The sequence below is a fragment of the Caretta caretta genome, chromosome 2 (assembly GCF_965140235.1).
Source record: "Caretta caretta isolate rCarCar2 chromosome 2, rCarCar1.hap1, whole genome shotgun sequence".
NCBI classification, from domain to species: Eukaryota; Metazoa; Chordata; order Testudines; family Cheloniidae; genus Caretta; species Caretta caretta.
Window position 1 is genome coordinate 161,881,318 of NC_134207.1, and position 23,267 is coordinate 161,904,584.

The following is a 23,267-nucleotide window of genomic DNA, read 5'->3' on the forward strand; positions in this document are numbered from 1 at the left end:
AGTGGAATCCACAGCCCTGAGTTAGGCACCCATCTCTCTCTCCAATGCGTGGGACGAGTTAAGCACCTAAGAATGGGAACCACCTAAAAAAGCCAATAGGATATGCTGAGGAGAGGGGTGACCTAAGCCCTGCCCCCTCTGGTGCCTAATTCTGGTCCGAGGGCAGTGCCTGTCTCCACTCAAGATTCACAGCTGTGAACCCTTCTCTGGAGTTTAGTGCCTAAGCCAAGTCAACTCTTTCTTAAAAAAAAAACAACCAGTGGTAGGGGTGTCGCCACCCTGATAGCCCAGTGGTTAGGCCACTCACCTAGGAGGTTGGATTCTTGAGTTCAAGGCCCTGCTCCAAGTCAGACAGAGCAAGAATTTGAACCTGGGTCTCCCACCTCCAGGGTGAGTCCTCTAACCCGCAGGCTCTACGGTGTAAGGACAGCAGTGGAACAACCACCAATGTTTTGTATGGGGCCCGACGGACTAGGTGTGCTCGACGGTGGCCACAGAGCACAGCTACTGAACAGGGCCCTGCAGGTGACAGCAGTAGCAAATACCTAGTTTGTGAATCTCGCTGGAGTTTAGGCGTGAGCTCAGGGGCTGTGTACAGGCCCACCAGCAGAAATGTAGGTACCTAGGGGACTTCAGAATCTTGGGTGTCTCCAGTGTTAGGGGCAGATGAGTGGGGGATTTGGGATCTAAATGTTGGAGTTAGAATCCTTAAAATGGCATTTAGGAGCCTTGGTAGATCTAGTCTGTTTTCTAAAACGCCTTGATTTAGCTAAAGAAAATAATTTATAACAATATTTGGAGGGAAGAACTTAAAATATTCTGGTACTTCAGAAAATGTGAGGAAAAGTAGGTTCTAGGTTAATTCAACTTTTTGACATTGTGGTAGCTAAATTGGCTAATTTTAAAATATTTACGAAATGAGGACTCCTTCTGTGGAAGAATGACTGGGATAACAGACATGTTAACCTGTGGATTTGGGTGATCTACCTTTATATATGAGTGAATTTAGTTCTGGTAAAAAGGTGATAGATTGTCAGCCCTGGAGACTGAAAAACTCTGTCCACCGAGTGGGTACAGCATAGGAAGTGATGATTCAAGATTCTCCACCCCACCATGTTAAGTTCCTCACCCTTCATGGATGTATCCGCCTCGTGGTGATAGTTGTGCTCATTTAGAGACGCTATTCAAGGTGGCCACTAGGGAGCACATAGCAAAGAGGTAAGAGTCTGTGTAAACAGGATATAAAGACACTCTTGTATTTACCGACCACAGTGCCATGGGTCTCTGTAATCTCTAGACACCTCTGAGGTAAAAGGCCCTATCAAAGGTTGCCATACATGCTCTGTTCAATCTTTGGTCTCCATTGAGACCATTCATCAAAGGTGTCAGATGTGAATGGTGGTTTCTCTGATATTTACCCTGGTCCACTTAGAACTAGCCTCACACAAGGAGCTCATTCTATATGGGTCACTAACTAAACAGCCATCAAATTATGTTGTCATTACTAACCTAGGGTGGATTTAAACCAATAACATGGCAGTGTAAAGCTCCATATCTCATTAGCAATTCCTTGAATGATCTAATCTCCCTGGTTGATTCAATCGATACGCATAGTTCTGTATAGGGAAAGCCATAATACTTACCCATGAAAAGCTAAATGCAAAAGCAAAACTGTTGAGCTGTTTTAAAAATAACGTATGTATTGACTAATCTTCCTTCCTTCCCCAAGGGCATAAGGTTTTGGTTGCAGCTATGTAGCTTTTCTCCATGGATTGAATTGATTTCTGATATCTGATGGAAACATTAACTTTCCAGGCAGCATGGGACCTGTTTTAAGTTCCAAAGTCCTTCATTTGCAACATATATTCGCAATAAAGCATGAAGAGTAATCACAATGCCAAATGGCTGCAGAATACTGCTGTAATCCCAGTCTCTTGTGGTGGTGTATATACTGTATTTAATTTGCAGAGCTATTTGATATCAAGTTCTGACAAGTTGTTCAGAGCTTCAGCTAGAAGAAAAAAAATATTTCAGTTTACAATCACTCTGGTAGGAGAGGGGAGGCAGAGAAGATTTAATAGAATTATATGGCAACTGTTCATTGGTGGAAGTTGTAGAATTTGTAAATAACTAAGGTTATTTTGAGGGTGTAGAAAAATGGCATACAAAACAGAAGTACATCGCAAATAGGCAACCTGCTACATATTAGCTGAATACATTTGGTTTATGTACTGCAAATGCTGCTAATTCCACTTGTACACATAGTGCTGATTAAACGGGACACTTTACTACTTGGATTATATTGATACACATACTGATTAAGCTTCATTTTTTAGTCATGTATTGTGTATACTTTACTAATCAACCCTGTGTGTGTAACTGATTCAGCTGCAGATTTCAGTAATGGCTTTTTATGTGTTATACTAAATGAGCTGCATTATTCTGAAGAGCCAATTGTACCATATATTTAACTGGACCAGCTGTGAACATTTGAGGATCCAGTTGCGTACTGCAACAGCAGTTTGTTTAGAGAGGAAAAATTGCCCTTTGTTTGCTGATTGATTACTGAAGTATGCAATCCAATCTGTGCTTTCTAGTGGCTGAAACTTGACAACTTTACCAATCACAGGACTTTATTTATGCTGAATATTTATTTACTTCACTGAGCTGTACTATATTTTGTTTACTCAGATACCTACTATATTTTCTCAAGCTAAAATGGAGGACTATTAACCAACCATGTCTGAAGAATATAAGACAGTTACCTGATTTCTAAAGTTTCTTAAAGTTCTGATATCAATGGCATGCTGCCAAAGGGGGTAGCAATTGGATTAGGAAACCTGCTCCAGTGTTCCCCACTAATTAATGTTTAATCAGAAATTGTGTAGTTTCATTCACAAAAATCACAAATGGACTTCACAAAAGCAAAATATGCAAATAGGCAAAACCTCAACAAGTGCTGAGTCTCTTTGGATTATTGTCCAAAAGTTCAGGTGGTTACCTAAATTACCTGAAATTAACGAGCCTTTCTTGTGAGCCTCTGGCAGCTCCTTGCATTGCCCACTTCCACTGCTTTTGCTTTTGGTAATAGAGGGAGGTCCATTTTTCTCTTTCACGCGTCACGTTATTGGCATTAACTCCAAAAGACAGCCTGTCTTTTGGGGATGAGGGTTAAATCTGAGCACCTGCTTTTTAGTTCCCCGTGGCCTCTGAATTAAAACCGCTTATTTTCTTCAGCTGCTTGCCCACAGAGACCAGCACATCATGTAACTTAGCTGATATTAAGGTATAATTGTTGGGATCCAGCAGAAAGGTTTCCAGATCAAGGGGAGATTGCTGAAAGTGACAGCTCTTGGAGAATTGCAACATAAACAGAAAGTTAGCAGGGTCTATTGAAGGATGGTGGGAATGTGTAGTGGGGAAGGATCCTTAATTAAATGTTTTCAAAATCAGCAGAAACCTCTAATGAAGTTAGAGGGTGAACGTTGGTGGTATATCTTAACCAATCCTGTTCAGTCAAGGTGCCTTAAGTCAATACAAAATCAACTCCTGTCTCAGGTAGGAAGCCTCCAGAGATGGTAACACTCCCAATTAACTTAAATACTTTTTGTAAGTTGTGAATTGTTTTTAATAATATGTCCAATTTTACTAAATTAGGTCTGTAAATGTTGGGCCACTATACTATAAAAGTAAATGGGTTAAATATATAGTTACCTCTCAAATAATCACACTTGAACTGCTTTATGCAACTTGTATATTAGTAAAATATATGATAGTCATCAGAGCATAGAAATTCAGCTGCTAATAATAAAAACATTTTTTTTTACTTACATTTTGTACATGTAACAGGATGACTGTAACTTAGAGACTGGTGAAAAAAATTCTCTATTCAGAAAAAAATCTTTATTTACTGTAAACTTTGTGCATTTGACAGCACTTAGTTTGTCTATAGTCAGTTTTAATCTTTCTTTTGTCATCTAGACCCTGATCCTGCAATTGCAATCCATGGGCCTGTGTCCATGTAAAATCCCATTGACTTTACTGGGCCTCTGTGTGAATGCAGCTGGTTGTCCACACACAATCAAGGGCCTAAGCCAGTTTATTAGTCAGGGCCTTGTTGTTTGTGTGACTCTTTCACATGAAACAGACATGAGAGGAGATAAAAAAACCACAAAGAATAGGAAAATGTGATTATAAAAGCAGAACAATTGGCAGTGCAAATCAGGTGCAGGTGTAATGTACAGTAATTATTTTTTTGAAATTAGTAAGATTTCAAGTTGATATCTCTTTAGTCAGGACAGGTAGGCTGAATAAATTAAATGTCGCTTAGCTATTATAATGTGACTAGCTTCATAAATCAATTGTGTGCCTACATTTATGGATACAAATTACTGTTTTCATGTACAATTGTGGTAGTTGCACATGCATATGAGACTTTCCTTTCTTGAATCGGAAGAGATTTAGAATTTGGCTTTGTGTGTACAGTAGAATCCTGTTTATTCAGGTTGTTTATATGGTACTTAGTGTCATCCATGTTTGGATAACTGGGGTCAATAGAAAGAGGAGAAACAGTAAAGTAAGACTCCGATAGAGGGAATTTATATAATCAAGATTCTACTGATAGGTGGATATTTGTCTTATCAATGGGTACTGTATATGAAAAAGTATTTAGCAAAGTTTGTAGTTAGATTATTCAAAGTATGGAAAACCAGAATGAACAAAGTTTGCATCAAGACTAACTTATAGCCAGGGCACCTCTAAGGACAGAGTCACAAGAGCACTTCTGTCTGAACAGTGGTTCTGCTTCTGAAGTTGCAACTCAGATTCAAGCCAGCTGAACCAAGTTTCTGAGTTGGTGGTATGTGTTCAGAGCACTACAGTGTTGTCACATCAGAAAAGTTGTGATGACTTGAAGCTAATCATTCCAGGCTCTATTTCAATATATGCTTATACAACATGGTCTACATGTGCCTAGGCAGGCATGGGTTCGCAGAATGCTTAGACCTGTTCCTTTACTGCAAAAAATTGCTTCCTAAGCAGTCAATGAAAAAATGTTTTGGGCAACGAGGAAGGGATGAGTTAATGTAATACAGAAGCGAAAAGAAAAAAAAATCACACCTACATAAACCACGTACGTGACTATGGTAATGCAGTGAGAAGTTTTGTAACAAATCATTAGTCATTAAACTAATGCTAACTGACTTTTGCAGAGAAGTCATAATGAATCAGTGTTTGCAGTGTTATTGTAGCTGTGTTGATCTCAGGGTATGAGAGAAACCAGGTGGGTGAGGTAATATCTTTTATTGGACCAACTTCTATTGGAGGAAGGGAAAACCTTTGAGCTTCACTTTTTTTTTTTGTTCTGGTTCAGATGAATCAGTAGCATTTGCCAACGGCCATAAATGTTCACATGGAGCAAAACTTGTTTTGTCCTGGTAAAAAGTTATTAGGCTTTGAAGATTTCTTTTGTAAGGAAAACTCCCAATTGTCAACACATGCTCACCTGGAATTTTACTTGGATTTCAGCATCTGTGATTACACTGTAATCAAGTAACTTCAGCTAATCTCCTTCCACCCCAAAATAAGACTTCAATATTTGGATAGGAATCTAAACAGAGTAAATGATACTGTCTATTAATTGCAACAATTCAATTCAGTTATGAGGAAGAGGAGGCAAGTTTTCCAAGTTAAAGAAAATTGCATGGTTGAACTTTACTTCCAGAAATATGGCTGTTCTGCACCCATTCAACCCTTCTCCCAGCTCTCCTCACAAATGGACTGGTGATAAATTACAGAATGAGGGACAGAACAATTTCTCCTGGGAAATTACTATAGTTCTCAATCCTGCGGGTGATTGACAGCTAAACTGAAGCCACTGTAATTGCCAATTAACTAATCTAAATTATGGAAGCCCTAGAGGGCTGTATACTGGGCATCTGTGGGCAAGGAAGCCTAGTCACTGTGCTTCTTGGATTGTTGGTTTACCATCAAGGCTCTCTGATGCTTTTTAACCAATCCCATTACTTCCCTTGCTGACAGTCTTCTCACATGCCAACCCATATTTATAAAAAAAAAAATAATAAAAAAAAACAACTTTGGACCCTCGATCTTGCTGCAAGCAGGCTTCTCTTCCCATTCTTTGGTCTCCCCAGCCTTCTGCTTCTAGAGCTTTAGCATTAAGTGTATGTTTTATGGAGGAAAGCCAAGAGCTTTACAGGGATTGGTATCATCTTTCCAACTGGAGACAGGCCTATGATAGATTTAGTGTGCTTCCACAAGTGGCCCTTTCCTTGGCAATCTTGTTAATCTACTTTTACAGGTTTAATTCAAGCCTGGTTTACATGCTGTAACATGAATTAGTGTTTTGCTGGACAAGCTGTGCATAGAGTTTGCCATCTGGTGAGCAGCTTGTTTGACTTCTCTACTCTTTAAGCATTGTGATTTGAAGATAGTGATGCTAGACAAAACCTTAGCAAATAAGTATAGATACAGGTATAAAATCATCTCAAGATTTTACTCATGGTATCTCCCAGATACGGTAAATGTAAAACTTAGCTGGTACTTGACTCAGTCCAGAAAATCCCAATGTATTCATGGATATTTTTCTAAAAATATTTTTTCTAATAATATAATATTTTTTTCTAAAATAAGACAGTTTGTCCAGTCTTACTACAACTCCAGTGAGAAACTGATAGATAATAGATACTTCTAAAGCATCTATAGATACTATTATAATAGATACTTCTAAAGCATTTAGTGTGTGTTGAACAAAGGACTTCAAAAAAGCAAACTTGAATAAAAATCAGAGAACAGGTAGATTAAGTCCCAGATGAACAAAATCTAAGAGAGAGAGGAATATAGGAGAGCTGGCGGTTTCTCCAAGAGACAATATTAAAGATACAACAGCAAACTCTCCCAATGCAAATAAAAGATAGAAAAAATAAGAGGTCAATATGGCTGCATTAAGAACATAAGAACGGCCATACAGGGTCAGACCAAAGGTCCATCCAGCCCAGTATCCTGCCTGCCGACAGTGGCCAACGGCAGGTGCCCCAAAGAGAATGAACAGACAGGTTATCATCAAGTGACCCATGCCCTGTCACCCAATCCCAGCTTCTGGCAAACAGAGGCTAGGGACACTATTCCTGCCCATCCTGGCTAATAGATTCATGGAAGATAGGTCCATCAATGGCTATCTAGTTCCCTTTTGAACCCCATTATAGTATTGGCCTTCACAACACCCTCTGGCAAGGAGTTCCAGAGGTTGACAGTGCATTGCATGAAAAAATACTTTCTTGTGTTTGGTTAAACCTGCTACCTATTAATTTCATTTGGTAGCCTCTTGTTCTTGTATTATGAGAAGGAGTAAATAACACTTCCTTATTTACTTTCTCTACATCAGTCATGATTTTATAGACCTCTATCATATCCCCCCTTAGTCGCCTCTTTTCCACGCTGAAAAGTCCCAGTTTTATTAATCTCTACTCATATGGAAGCCATTTCATAGAATCATAGAATATCAGGGTTGGTCATCTAGTCTAACCCCCTGCTCAAAGCAGGACCAACCCCCAACTAAATCATCCCAGCCAGGGCTTTGTCAAGCCTGGCCTTAAAAATTCCTAAGGAAGGAGATTCCACCGCCTCCCTAGGTAACGCATTCCAGTGTTTCACCACCCTCCTAGTGAAAAAGTTTTTCCTAATATCCAACCTAAACCTCCCCCACTGCAACTTGAGACCATTACTCCTTGTTCTGTCATCAGCTACCACTGAGAACAGTCTGGATCCATCCTCTTTGGAACCCCCTTTCGGGTAGTTGAAAGCAGCTATCAAATCCCCCCTCATTCTTCCCTTCCACAGACTAAACAATCCCAGTTCCCTCAGCCTCTCCTCATAAGTCCATGTGTTCCAGTCCCCTAATCATTTTTGTTGCCCTCCGCTGGACGCTTTCCAATTTTTCCACATCCTTCTTGTAGTGTGGGGCCCAAAACTGGACACAGTACTCCAGATGAGGCCTCACCAATGTTGAATAGAGGGGAACGATCACATCCCTCGATCTGCTGGCAATGCCCCTACGTATACATCCCAAAATGGCATTGGCCTTCTTGGCAACAAGGGCACACTGTTGACTCATATCCAGCTTCTCATCCACTGTAACCCCTAGGTCCTTTTCTGCAGAACTGCTGCCTAGCCATTCGGTCCCTAGTCTGTAGCGGTGCATGGGGTTCTTCCGTCTTAAGTGCAGGACTCTGCACTTGTCCTTGTTGAAGCTCATCAGATTTCTTTTGGCCCAATCCTCTAATTTGTCTAGATCCCTCTGTATCCTATCCCTACCGTCCAGCGTATCTACCTCTCCTCCCAGTTTAGTGTCATCTGCAAACTTGCTGAGGGTGCAATCCACACCATCCTCCAGATCATTTATGAAGATATTGAACAAAACCGGCCCCAGGACCGACCCTTGGGGCACTCCACTTGATACCAGCTGCCAACTAGACATGGAGCCATTGATCACTACCCATTGAGCCCGACCATCTAGCCAACTTTCTATCCATCTTATAGTCCATTCATCCAGCCCATACTTCTTTAACTTGCTGGCAAGAATACTGTGGGAGACCGTGTCAAAAGCTTTGCTAAAGTCAAGGAATAATACGTCCACCACTTTCTCCTCATCCACAGAGCCAGTTATCTCATCATAGAAGGCAATTAGATACCCCTAATAATTTTTGTTGCCCTTTTCTGAACCTTTTCCAATTCCAATATATCTTTTTTGAGATGGGGTGACCACATCTGCACGCAGTATTCAAGGTGTGGGTGTACCATGGATTTATATAGAGGCAATATGGTATTTTCTGTCTTATCTATCCCTTTGATGATGTCCAACATTCTGTTAGCCTTTTTGACTGTCACTGCACATTGAATGGATGATTTCAGAGAACTATGCACAATGACTCCAAGATCTTTCTTGAGCTAGTTTAGATCCCATCGTATATGTATAATTAGCATTATGTTTTCCAATGTGCATTACTTTGCATTTTTCAACATTAAATTTCATCTGCCATTTTGTTGCCCAGTCATCCAGTTTTGTGAGATCCTTTTGTAGCTCTTCACAGTCTGTCTGGGACTTAACTGTCTTGAGTAGTCTTGTATCATCTGCAAATTTTGCCACCTCACTGTTTACCCCTTTTTCCAGATCGTTTATGAATATGTTAAATAGGATGGGACCAGTACAGACCTCGGAGGAACACCACTATTTACCTCTCTCCATTCTGAAAGCTGACCATTTATTCCTACCCTTTGTTTCCTATCTTTTAACCAGTTACCAATCCATGAGACAACCTTCCCTCTTATCCCATGACTGCTCTTTAATGACCTGAAACTCAAAAAGGAATTCTACAAAAAGTGGACACCTTACTAAGGAGGAGTACAAAAGAATAGCACAAGCATGTAGGAATAACATCAGAATGGCTACACAATGAGTCACACCTAGCAAGGGACATAAAAGGCAATAATAATAGGTTCTATAAATACTTTAGGAGCAAGAGAAAGCCAAAAGAAGGTGTAAGTCCACAATTTAATGCGGAAGGAGAGCTAATTACAGATACGATCAAGAAGGCCCACGTGTTTAATGCCTACTTTGCTTCAGTCTTCATGAAAAAGGTTAATTGTGACCTAGATGCTTAACACAATTAATATTAACAACAAGGGGGAAGGCATGCAAGCCAAAATAGGGAAAACAGGTTAAAGGATATTTAGATAAGTTAGATGCATATATTCATGTTGGCAGGCATTGACAACATCCATCATTGGGTATTTAAGGAACTAGCTGATGCAATTTTGGAAGCATTAGCAATTATCTTCAAGAACTCATGGAGGATGGGTGAGGTTTCAGAGGACTGGAGATGGGGAACAAAGAGGATCTGGGGAATTATAGACCAGTCAGCCTAACTTAGGTGCCTGCAAAGATATTGGAACAAATTATTAAACAATCAGTTTGTAAGCTCCTACAAGGATAATAGCATAAGTAGTAGCTCACATGGATTTTTCAAGAACAAATCATACAATACCAATCTAATGTTGTTCTTTGACAGGGTTACTGGCCTAGTGGATGGGGGAAAGCAGTAGACATGATATATCTTGATTTTAGTAAGGCTTTTGACAAAGCCCGATGTGATCTCACAAACAAACTAAGGAAATGCAGTCTAGATGAAATTACTATAAAGTGGATTAATAATGGGTTAAAAGGCTACCCAGAGTAGTTATCAATGGTTTGCTGTCAAAATGGGAGGATGAATCTAGTAGGGGTCTTGCAGTAGTATATCCTGGGTCTGGTACTATTAAATACTTTTATTAATGCTTTGGATAATGGAATGGAGACTATTCTTATAAAAATTTGTGGCTGACACAAAGCTGGGAAGAGTCACAAGCACTTTCGAGGACAAGATTAGAATTCAAAACCAATATTCAATTTGTCAAGAATTAGCCTGAAATCAACAAGATGAAATTAAATAAAGACAAGTGACAAGTACTACACTTAGGAAGGAACAATCAAATGCACAACTGAAAAATGAGGAATAACTCGTTAGGCAGTAGTACTGTGGAAAAGAATCTGAGGGTTATTGTGGATCACAAACTGAATATGAGCTGCTAATGTGGTGCAGTTGTGAAAAAAGGCTAATATTTCCACAGTGTATTAACACAAGTATCATATGTAAGTTGTGGGAGGTGATTGTTCTACTCTATTCAGCACTTGCGAGACCTTGTCATAAATATAAAGGGAAGGGTAACAACCTTTCTGTATACAGAACTATAAAATCCCTCCTGGCCAGAGGCAAAACCCTTTCACCTGTAAAGGGTTAAGATGCTAGGATAACCTTGCTGGCACCTGACCAAAATGACCAATGAGGAGACAAGTTGCTTTCAAAGCTGAAGTGGGGGGGGGGAACAAAGGGTCTGTCTATCTGTGTGAGGCTTTTGCCGGGAACAGAACAGCAATGGAGTATTAGAACTCATCAAATCCTCACCAATTTGCATAGGTGAACACAGACCCAAACCCTTGGATCTTAAGAACAATGAAAAAGCAATCAGGATTTTAAAAGAAGAATTTTAATTAAAGAAAAAGTAAACTAATCACCTCTGTAAAATCAGGAAGGGAAATACCTTACAGGGTTATCAGATTCAAAACATAGAGAATCCCTCTAGGCAAAACCTTAAGTTACAAAAAGACACACAAACAGGAATATACATTCCATTCAGCACAGCTTATTTACCAGCCATTTAAACAAAAGGAAATCTAATGCATTTCTAGCTGGATTACTTACTAACAAGTTCTAATACTCCATTGCTGTTCTATTCCTGGCAAAAGCCTCATGCAGACAGACAGACCCTTTGTTCCCGCCCCCTCCAGCTTTGAAAGTATCTTGTCCCCTCATTGGTCATTTTGGTCAGGTGCCAGAGAGGTTATCCTAGCGTCTTAACCCTTTACAGGTGAAAGGGTTTTGCCTCTGGCCAGGAGGGATTTTATAGCACAGTAGCATAGTATACAGATTTTATAGCATAGTATACAGAAAGGTGGTTACCCTTCCCTTTATATTTGACAGGCCTCAGTTGGATTACTGTGTCCAGTTCGGGTGCCACACTTTAAGAAAGATATGGACAAACTTGGAAGAGTCCAGAGGAGAGCAAAAGAAAATGACAAAAGGTTTAGACCACCTGACCTGTGAGGATAGGTTGAAAAACTGGGCATGTTTAATCTTGAGAAAAGAAGACTGTGTGTGTGTGGGTGGGAGGGTGCTGATAACGGCCTTCAAATATGTTAAGGGCTTTTATGAAGAGGACAATGATCAATTGTTCTTCCTCGAGTAGTGCCCCTGTGGCCCTATGGGTGCTCCACTTCAGGTGTGATGTGCCTCATGCACCTTTGATAGGAGAATATAGCAGGGTCCATTTGGCGCATACATGAGCCCTACACAGCCTTGTGCCTTGAGCCATGGTTGTACAAGTCTGTGCTGGTATACTTCCCTCAGTTCTTTCTCGGCTCCCTTGACTTGAGATGGAGCTGTAGCATGTCCACTTCCAGCAGGCCATGTCTCATTAGAATATTTTCTTCTTCTAGTTAGTTTAGCTTAAGAAGTTCTCAGTTAGCTTTTAGTGACAGAAGTGCCTTTTTTCCTCTCTTCTCCAATCAGGCAGACTTGTCTTCCTCCAGACAGCATGTCTGGCTATCTGGGCTTCAAATGATACTGCACTTGCCGGGAGCTATCATGGTTAGCGATGGCAACTCCAAGTGAATCAGCTGTCTTGGAGAGTTGAACATCCTGCAGAAGTGTAACTTCCATTTAGCCCTGAAATCTAGGGCCACATAGAACCAGAAGATCAAAATGGGTCTTCTTACCATGGAGCTCTCCCTTTGCCCCATGTCAGAACCAGGTCAGGATAATCCATCTGGTTTCCAGACACATCTAGTGCCCCTTAAATCTTGGCCCATCACTTTCCCAAGAAAGGGAAGGCCTCAGAGACTTCTTAAAGCCCCAGGAAGAGGAGCTATGAATTTCTTTGTAGGGAGTCTGCTCCAAAGAGACCTCCGTCTCCTGCTAAATCAGTGGTCTCTGATTCATTGACTTCTAGATCCGGTCCTGTGCATAGGTGCTGGGGGGGTGCTGCCGCACCCCCTGGCTTGAAGTGGTTTCCATCATATACAGGGTTTACCGTTTGGTTCAATGGCTCTCAGCACCCGCAGTGTACAAATTGGTCCAGCACCTCTGCTCTACTGTGGAGGCTGCAGGCTTCTCTGGTGGTGTTGGAAACTGAAAACCAAAAGCCTCCTCCAAGAGTGAGCAAACAGCTCTGAGTGAGCTTGGTACTGTCCAGGCATGACCGGGTCAGCAAGGAGAGAGATGCCTCCAGACTGGTTCCATCAGCTGCACCTCTGCCACTGGTGCTGCCCTCGTCAGGTCCGTTGGTACCATACAAATTAAATCCTCTACCCCCAGTGCCCTCCTCAGAACATTCGAAACCCTTGGTACTGACAACTTCCAGAGATACTGTCGCTTCAGTACTGATGCCCCATTTGGGCACCACAAGAATTTCAGAACTTGAAGGACTTAACTGTAATGGAGGAAACACAGACTCCATTGATCATGGACACTGAGAGTCCCTCGGTACTGAGACTAGTTCTGTCTCTGGACTTCTGTTTAATCACTTGCACCATTGGTTTCACCATTTTCAGTTGGGGCTCCTTATTGTTCTGTGAGAAGGATGAAGGGAACTTTCACTTAGTCTATTCAGCCTCTTCAATCTTGGTATAGGGTTCTCTTACCCATCCTTATAGGAATCCTTGTTATGTAGGCCACAGAGATAGGGAGGAGTGCAGGAGAAGACATCACAAGTGGTGTGAACAACCCTGCATGCCACCCCCATCCTGAATGGATTCCCCTAATGGTCATACTAGGATCCTTGGACTGCTTACCATCAGCAATTTTCTAACTCTGAGAAGGAGACAGTCTCTACCAGCTCAGAGCATTCCCCGGCATGGGAGAGACATTTGAGGAACAGGAACCTAGAGCAGATGATGATGCTACTTCTCAAGCCACTATTTCCTTGTCATCACCTGACAAAGCAATGATACCACCTCCTCTACCATTGATGGCTGGTGACTTTAAGCAGTTCCAAGACCTCAACAAATGCATGGCAGACTCCCTTCAGATGAGTCATACTCTTGTATCAGAGAGGCCAAGGAGTCACAGCACAAGTGATTGGATGTCCTCCAATCAGCAACACAAAGCAAAGTCACCCTTCTGATTAACAAGGCCATCTTGGATCCTGCAAGGGTGGTTTGGCAGACCCCAGCAACAGTGCTACCAACTTGCAAAAGGTGTGATAAGAAATACTATGTTCCCACCAAGGACTTTGAATTTTTGTTTTCCCATCTCTCTCTCCTAATTTTCTGGCTATGGGGGCAGTAAATGAGCTTGGAAAACAGCATCATGCCAAGGTGACCGCATATGACAAGGACCAGAAGCATCTTGATCTTTTTGGATGGAAGTCATATTCATCAGCGACGATACAATTTTGGATAGCTAATAACCCGGCACTCATGTTCAAATACAATCACATGAACTATGCAAAATTGAATGAATGTGTTCAGCATGTTCCTCTGGAACAAAGAGAGCAATTTCAAGCTGTCACTGCAGAAGGGCAGTTGTTAGCCTGGACATCCTTGGATACTGCAGACGCCGTAGCCTGTTGCACCTGAATGGTGGTAGTCATGCACGGGGCATCGTGCCTTCACTTGTCTGGTTTCTAAGGGACATCCAGAATATGGTGGAGGATCTTCCCTTTGATGGGCTTAAGTTGTTTTCAAAGAGCATGAACAAGTCCCTCCATATACTGAAATACTCCAGACACCACACTGCAATCCCTGAAAATCTATACCCCTGCAAGAAGGGGATGGTTTAGTAAATTGCACACTGCCCAGAGACCCACTGAACCCCTAGAAAGAAGCATAGGTTCCAGAGAGAGAACCACAAATCCATCATCCTTGAATACGCAAAGTTTCATCATCAAAGCACCAGTTTTGATGAGCTGGTCAAGGATTTGAAGCCTCCTCACTCTTTAGCCTGCCAGCTACAATAGTTTGCCCACCTCCCACCATTTGGAAATCGGCTCTCCCATTTCTGACATGCATGAAAGTGGATTACCACAGACAAATGGGTTTTGGAGATCCTTACACTGGGCTGTGCTATCCACTTCACATCCCCACTCCTTTCAACCACCCCTTCCCATCTCTCTTCAGGGACCCCTCTCATGAGTGCCTATTAAGACAGGAGAGAAACTCCCTCCTTCACTTAGGAGTGATACAGCCTGTCCCAGCTCTACACAGGGGGAAGGGTTTCTACTCGAGGTACTTCCGAGTACCAAAGAGAAAAGGAGGGTGGAGACCAATTTTAGATATAAGACTCCTAAACAATTTGAGAAGTTTCAGAATGGTGACTGTCAGCAATAATTCTTTCATTAGCCTCAGGTGATCAGCCTTCAGTCTACAAGTTGAATGTTTCCATATTTGATACACCCCACTCAGAGAAGATACTTGCATTTTGTGATGAGGGCATAGAGTTCATCTGTTCTGCAGAGGTACAGCAGGTGTTATTAAACAGCAGGAAGGACTCTATCTATAATGCTTATTTTCAGAAGTGGAAAAGATTTAGTTGTTGGTGTGAATACCAGCAAATTGCATCTGAATCTTCCTAACTTTTTTTTACTTATCCCAGATTGCCTGAAACAACTGAAGGACACTAGCAGATTTTATCAAATAGATTAAGATTGATCTGGCTGCAATATCCACCTTCCATTCTCAGTATTCTCTCACCCCACAACTGTAACAATCATTAAAGGACTGGTTTCAGAGTAGCAGCCGTGTTAGTCTGTATTCGCAAAAAGAAAAGGAGTACTTGTGGCACCTTAGAGACTAACAAATGTATTTGAGCATAAGCTTTCGTGAGCTACAGCTCACTTCATCTGATGCATTCAGTGGAAAACACAGTGGGGAGATTTATATACATAGAGAACATGAAACAATGGGTGTTACCATACACACTATAACCAGAGTGATCACTTAAGGTGAGCTATTACCAGCAGGAGAGCGGGGAACCTTTTGTAGTGATAGTCAAGGTGGGTCATTTCCAGCAGTTGACAAGAACGTCTGAGGAACAGTGGGGGTGGGGGATAAACATGGGGAAATAGTTTTACTTTGTGTAATGACCCATCCACTCCCAGTCTCTATTCAAGCCTAAATTAATTGTATCCAGTTTGCAAATTAATTCCAATTCAGCAGTCTCTCATTGGAGTCTGGTTTTGGAGTTTTTTTGTTGAAGAATTGCAACTTTTAAGTCTGTAATTGAGTGACCAGAGGGATTGAAGTGTTTTCCAACTGGTTTTTGAATGTTATAATTCTTGACGTCTGATTTGTGTCCATTTATTCTTTTATGTAGAGACTGTCCAGTTTGACCAATGTACATGGCAGAGAGGCATTGCTGGCACATGATGGCGTATATCACATTGGTAGATGTGCAGGTGAACGAGCCTCTGATAGCATGGCTGATGTGATTAGGCCCTATGATGGTGTCCCCTGAATAGATATGTGGACACAGTTGGCAACGGGCTTTGTTGGAAGGATAGGTTCCTGGGTTAGTGGTTCTGTTGTGTGGTGTGTGGTTGCTGGTGAGTATTTGCATCAGGTTGGGGGGCTGTCTGTAAGCAAGGACTGGCCTGTCTCCCAAGATCTGGGAGAGTGATGGGTTGTCCTTCAGGATAGGTTGTAGATCCTTGATGATGCGTTGGAGAGGTTTTAGTTGGGGGCTGAAGATGACTGCTAGTGGCGTTCTGTTATTTTCTTTGGGCCTGTCCTGTAGTAGGTGACTTCTGGGTACTCTTCTGGCTCTGTCAATCTGTTTCTTCACTTCAGCAGGTGGGTATAGTAGTTGTAAGAATGCTTGATAGAGATCTTTTAGGTGTTTGTCTCTGTCTGAGGGGTTGGACCAAATGTGATTGTATCGTAGGACTGTGGAACCTCTTCTCTCGAGTAAAAGTCCTCACTCTGGTCTGGGATCTAAATCTTGCTCTCAGAGCTCTCACAAGACCTCCTTTTGAACTATAGTGATCTGCTCATTATTATACCTATCCATGAAGATGGCCTTTTAAATAGCCATTGCATTGGCTCCAAGAGTTGGGGAAATCGGGGCCTTGATGGTGGATCCTCCCTTTACAGTATTTTTCAAGGATAAAGTTTTCTTAGGTCCACATCCCAGATTCCTTCCTAAGATAGCTGAGTTTAATCTGAACCAGACCATACATCTACTGATTCCTACCCCTCGCCAAAAAATTTAAAAAATCACATAACTCGGGTCAGGAAGCTTTGTTTCATTCATTAGATGGCAGAAGAGAACTAGCTTTCTATCTCGATAGGCTCCCACTGTTTTGGAACTACACTATTTGTCTCCATTGCAAAGAGATCTATGGCTTCCACTACTTCTACCCAGAGGCTATCAAGGTGGATTCTAGGATGTATTATTGCTTAATTGCCAATGCACAACCTTCTGTTTAGAGTTTTGGGCCACTCCACTAGGTTGCAATCAACATCTGTGACCTTAAGAACATTCCAGTACCAGAAATCTGCTGGGCTGTTACATGGTCTTTAATACATACTTTCTCCAAACACTATACGTTGATCCTTATCTCTAGATTTGGCGTGGTAGTGGGCAGTACAGTTCTGTCTTCTGTACTAGACTTAATTCCAAAGCTCCCTCTTCCTGGGGATACTGCTCAGAAGTCATCTGAAGTGGAACACCCATAAGGATGCTTTTTGAAGAAGAAGGAAAAGTTACTCACCCTGGGCAGTGACTGTAGTGTCCCTATGGGCACTCCACTTCTCAGTTTCCTCACCTTCTGCTTTGGGATTTTCTTGGTGGGATTTCGCAGTAGAGAAGGAACTGTGGGCAGCTTACCAATGCATCCCTGTACTGTTTCAGTGTAGGGCTTGAGGATGTGTAGGCTGAACACATGCTGTTAATGAAAGTCTCTGATTGAAGGTGTATGGGGCACCTGAAGTGGAGCAAGCAGCCATAGGGGGACACATCTCGAAGAACTACAGTTACTGTGCAGGATGTGATCTTTTTTCCTCTGTGTCTGCTAAAAGTAGGACAAGAAATAATTGGCTTAATAGACAGAAAAGGAAATTTAGGTTAGATATTGGGAGGGAAACGTTTTAACCAAGGATAGTTAAGAATGGGAGCAGTTTACCAAGGGAGGTTGTGGAATCCCTGTCACTGGAGTTTTTTAAAACCAGGTTAGACAAATACTTGTTAGGGATGAGCTTGGTATACTTAGTCCTGCCAAGAAGGCTGGACTAGATGACCCCACTTTAACTTTCCTTTGAAACCTTCCCTTCAGGCAAAACATTCAGTTTGGTTTAATATATGAGTGCTGGTGACCTGTACAGGAGGTCAGCTCAGATGATGATGTGGTCCCGTCTGGCCCTAAACTCTGACATTGTTTTAAACATTCTTCTATGATATGACAACCACTGAAGTCTTCATAAACCAGCAACAAGAATTAACATGGCTTCCTTCTTCTATGGTGCATATATATTGTGACAAAGCTCTGTCCTTGCCTCCGTGGGTCCCGCGTTTCCTGGCGGATTTCGCTCGCCTCAGAGGCTCACCGTGACCCTGCACGTAACCCTTCTCTCTCTAGAGTCAAGGGTCACAGTCTACTGAGCCATTTTCATCATTAGCCAGCGAGGTAGGTGAGAAGTTATCCTTCCTTGCACAGTCTCTGTTGTCTCCCAGTCTCAGTGATTAATCAAGGGGCAAAGGTGGGGCGGGGGAGCCCAGGCTCGCCCTCTACTCCGGGCTCCAGCCCAGAGACCCTAATAGTATCAGCTATGGTAGCTGACCTTTTAGGAACATGACATGTACAATTCCCTGGGCTACTTCCCCCACAGCAGCCCTCACTTCCTCAAGCTCCACTTCACCCTTACCGCAGGGCCTCCTTCCTTGTGCCTGACATGGTGTGTACTACTCAGCCTCTCCAACAGTGCAACTTCCTCCCACAGCTCCTGACATGCCCACCCACCTGACTGACTGGGAGGCTTTTAACTAGTTTCAGCCAGCCCCTGATTGGCTTCAGGTGTTCCAATCAATCTAGCCTTCTCCCTGCCTTCTGGAAAGTTCTTAATTGGCCCCAGGTGTCTTAATTGACCTGGAGCAGCTTCCATTTCACTTATCCTGGTACCAGGAATTTGTTTAGCCTGGAGCTAATATATCTATCTCCCACTACATTTCTATAGACATCTGGCCTTGCCCTATCACAATATATATGTGCATATGCAGAGCCAGCTGACTGTCCATTGGTGTGCGCATACAAAGTATGTTTCTGAAATATTTAATACAATTAACACTCATCAGATGATCAAATGGCCCATCTGACAATGCCCTCCCAAATGTTAGGTTTCTACCACTGAGACACTAGTTTTTATTTAAGTGCCAAAAGTGTGTAAATGCAGTTCCCCCACCACCTCATTATCTTAATTCTCAAAATTGGCTGGACCACTACTACTCAACTTGCAAAGAAAATTTTGTTCTTGGGCTTGAGAACAAATGTGCCGAATGCCAGCCTCGTATTGTTAACCCGGTACAGATTATTTTAACAGGGAGCTATAGATTTAAAAACAACCCCCCTCATCTACACATCTGTTCCCCCTCACGTATCTATCACCAGGGGTGATTGACACTCTACAAACACTAAGGAGGCAGGTATAAGGTACAAACAGAATAAGAATTTATTTAACAGGACTCCCAACAGGAATAATAAACAAGATATATACAATACAAAGCACTTGGCTGTTAACCCCACAGGTGGGCTTGTAGCCAAGAACCCCAAAATAACACAGATATACAAATAAACCAAAGAGATTAATACATGACCATGTCTGATGCTTTTACAGAAGAAGGACCACACATAGGTTCAGGAGCACAGCCAGGAGACAAGCACACAACCACAGGAACAACACAAGGGACCAGGAACGACGATACCACAGGATCAGGAACAACAGGTAAGCAGGACTTCTCTTGACTCATCGTCTTGGCTAGGACACAATAGGCATTGGGCTGCCCCGGGACAGACAGTGCTGTGGGCATCGTCCTTAAATAGAGTCTTGTGTCCAGGCAGATTACACAGATCACATGACCCTGTTCCTGCCTTGAATAGAAAAGGACACCAACTGGCAAACAAGAAGGAGTAACAATATGGAGGGCAATCCACAACTTAGGCAAACAAAAGGCAAATTGGAAAATTAACCGTAGAGTATGTAAAAGATGAACGAAGTTCTAGACAACTGGAAATGACCCTTTGCAATGGAAATGTTTACACAGTTTTCACTATAGGCATCGGCGCTAGACGAGAACAAAAATTAAAGCTAGTGAGCCAAATTGAACAATAGTGCAAATATATGCAGGCCTATCAATGGGAGTTGCCTGCTTACACCAGGGTTGAATTTGATCCATTGGTCTTGATTGGCTTGAAATAGCAACACTCCTTTGCACAGCTGAAGCAATAAACATTCTATTCTGTGAAGATCAGGATCATCTAGAAAACTTTCAAAAATTGCTTTGCAGGGTAAATGTCACAGATGGTTTGTTGAATTATTTAAAAAATGAATTCACAGGCAGCAGTGACCTTTCTGTCTGTTCCACGCGCATTACTGCTCTTTCTGCTTCTATTGGGTCTTTCATGTGCTGGCCTGTAAAAAGAATTAACAGTAAATTTTAATAGAGGAGGTACCTAAAATTCAGTGGAAGTGCAGTGCTGCCACTTCTGGAGGGGAAAAGGGAATCCAAACAGATGAGAACCTGGAATCGGTGGTTAACACTCCCATTTTCATCACAACTTCCTGCTGCAAAGACCCACCCGTCGGATTCCGTAGCTTTTACAGAAGACTCTCCGTGTATTATTAATAAATCATTTTACAGAACACCAAACAGTAGCTTTCCTGGGGTTCAATCTTGAGAGTTTAGTGAGCACCTGGAGCGGCGCCCACTGTACATTGGAGTTGAGGATGCTCAGCACCTTCAGGATTGCCTCAGATTCTGGAGGATGAAATCTCTGCTCTCATCCTGTCCTGACTGTCCCTGCTGGAATGGCCTGATACCAGCAGAGGAAGAGAACTATGCTGCCCCAGACACTCAAGACACTGAAATGACAAACCACTGTGTCTGTCCTTCTCTGGTAAACGGGGCTCATCACATCTTAATCTCTGCATCTAGCACATTTCATACTTTGAGCTGCACGTGCTCCTGCAGGAACCTACGTCTTCAAATTAGAAACTACTAAGCCCACTTAATGGACAGATTGTGAACAGCCCAGCTTTCGTCTAGAGGACAACCTTTCATCCTGGCTCAAAATGCAGCTGGCTGAGCATCAGCTTCAGTTTGTGAGACGTGGTGTCAGAGGTGGAGCAAGCTCCCCTGCCAAACGAGTCAGAGAGTCTGTAGAAACATCACCATAGCTATAAGAATGTTAACGCTGGCTGAGAGATCTGATGAGCTGAAGCCCAAGGTGCTTTAGAAAGGTTCCTCATCTTGCATCACTTGTATTACAACATCCTTCTCTCTGGCCTTGACATGCGACCTTGATACCACCCATATCCATTCCCAGCAGCACTGCAAGGGTCATTTTCCTAGCCCATTTCTTTAACCACATCACTCCTCAGTTTGTATCCCTCCATTGGCTCCCCTTGCTCTACCAGAGCAAATGTAAGCATCTTGTCCTTACTTTCAAGGCCCATCTCCACCGTGCCTATAGTCCAGAGGTGGGCAAACTACAGCCTGCGGGCCACATCTGGCCTTCAGGACCATCCTGCCTGGCCCGTGAGCTCCTGGCTGGTGAGGTTAGCCCCCGGCCCCTCCCCTGCTATCCTCCCTCCCACACAGTTATGCTGCTGCACGGGCAGCCCAGCTTGCACCCACCAACCTCCCAGGCTTTCCAATAAGCCTGTCCTGCTGCTCTGAGCGGCGTGGTCAGGGGGAGGGGGGAGTTGGATAAGGGGCAGGACGTCTTGGGGGGCGCAGTCAGGGGATAGGGGTCAGGGCAGTTGGGACAAGGAACATTGGATGGGGGTGGGGTTTCAGGGGGTTGTTAGGGGCGGGGGGGGGTCCAGGGAGAGGGTGGTCGGGGGGTACAAGGAGCAGGGGGGGTTGGATGGGTCGGCGGTTCTGAGGGGGGCAGTCAGGGGGCAGGAAGTGGGAGGGTTCAGATGGGGAGGCAGGGGCCAGCCTGTTTGGGGGGGCACAGCCTTCCCTACCTGGCCCTCCATACCATTTCGCAACCCCAATGTGGCCCTCGGGGCAAAAAGTTTGCCCACCCCTGCTATAGTCTCTCATTTAGCATTGAGAATCTTCCCGGCCCACGCTCTGCCAAATTCCAAAATGTATGTATAGAAAACCCTACCTAACCAAGAGCAGTATAAGAAGCACTGAAGCTCTTAGACCTGCTCCCTGGATTCCTCCAAGAACACTATATTCAAAACATCTTCTCCCTCCAAATGGTGGTTGTCAGACAACCGGCAAAACACCAAGAATCAAGGAAGTAAAGTCTAGCTTCAGAGGTGGAAAACATAGTCTGCTCATATTTAACTCCAAGGACTTTTTGCAGGTCCGTGCCACTGTTTGAACATCGGCCGAAGTGGCAGCAGTACACAGACGCCCACCTTACAGCTGTATATTGTTTGTACTTTTTGAAGTCTGCTCAGCTTGGACGACAGTGAACCTGAACTGGTTGGTTTCACTTTTCATTTACAGTCACTTTCATTTTCTGCTTCGCTTGCGCCAACACAAAGCCGTCGTTTCAGTTTCTTCCCTTTTTTGACAATTAAAAAATGGCATGAAAATTTCTCTGTATGTGAGGGCTTATGGAATTTTTTTTAAGCAAAACCTAAAATGTGTGGATCTAAATTACCAGACAGTGTCAATGGAAACAATTCTCTTTTTTTAATTAAAACAATTTTTCATTTGTTTTCACTTCACCTTTCCCCTCACTGTACTCCTCACCATACTCTTTCCATTCTGAATCTGACTCCTGGCGCTTACCATGAGGCGAAGAGACAGTCCAGTAAAACGCATCAGGAGCTGAGTATAAACTTTGATTATCTTGTGGCACAGTCTCCCCCATCCTTGCTGCCATGTATAGGTATGTTAATCTGTTTAAAAACAAAAATGTCTGAGTACAAAGGATGGGTTTTTTTTCTCATTTTCACTAAAGTGAAAAAGCAAAATGAAATTGTTTCGGATTAAAATCCAGATGTGTTCACATAGTTATAGTTAGTATAATTCTACAGCAGAAAGGCAGTTGGAGAATAACCTTCCTGTTACTTACAAATGGTGCATAGGCATAAACTGATATGCTCATGTGATGCAAGAGCTGGATGCTCAGGGTAAAGGTGCATTTATTATAAATTTACCTGTAATCTGTTCAGTTATTAGCTAATCAATATTCTGAATACAGATGGGCTGACAAGGCAGTGTTCTGATTTGGATTAGATTTATTGGGGAAGGGGGTGGGAATTAAAGTTTGATACCAAATTCGGTCTAGTGTTTATATTCGATGGGGCAGGACTTGAGACTTCCATCAGCCTGAATTGTGGGCATCTTCCACATTCAGCAGCACTCATGCAATTTCTGCCATTGGGAGCTGGACTCCATGGGTGGCAGGTATAATAGGCC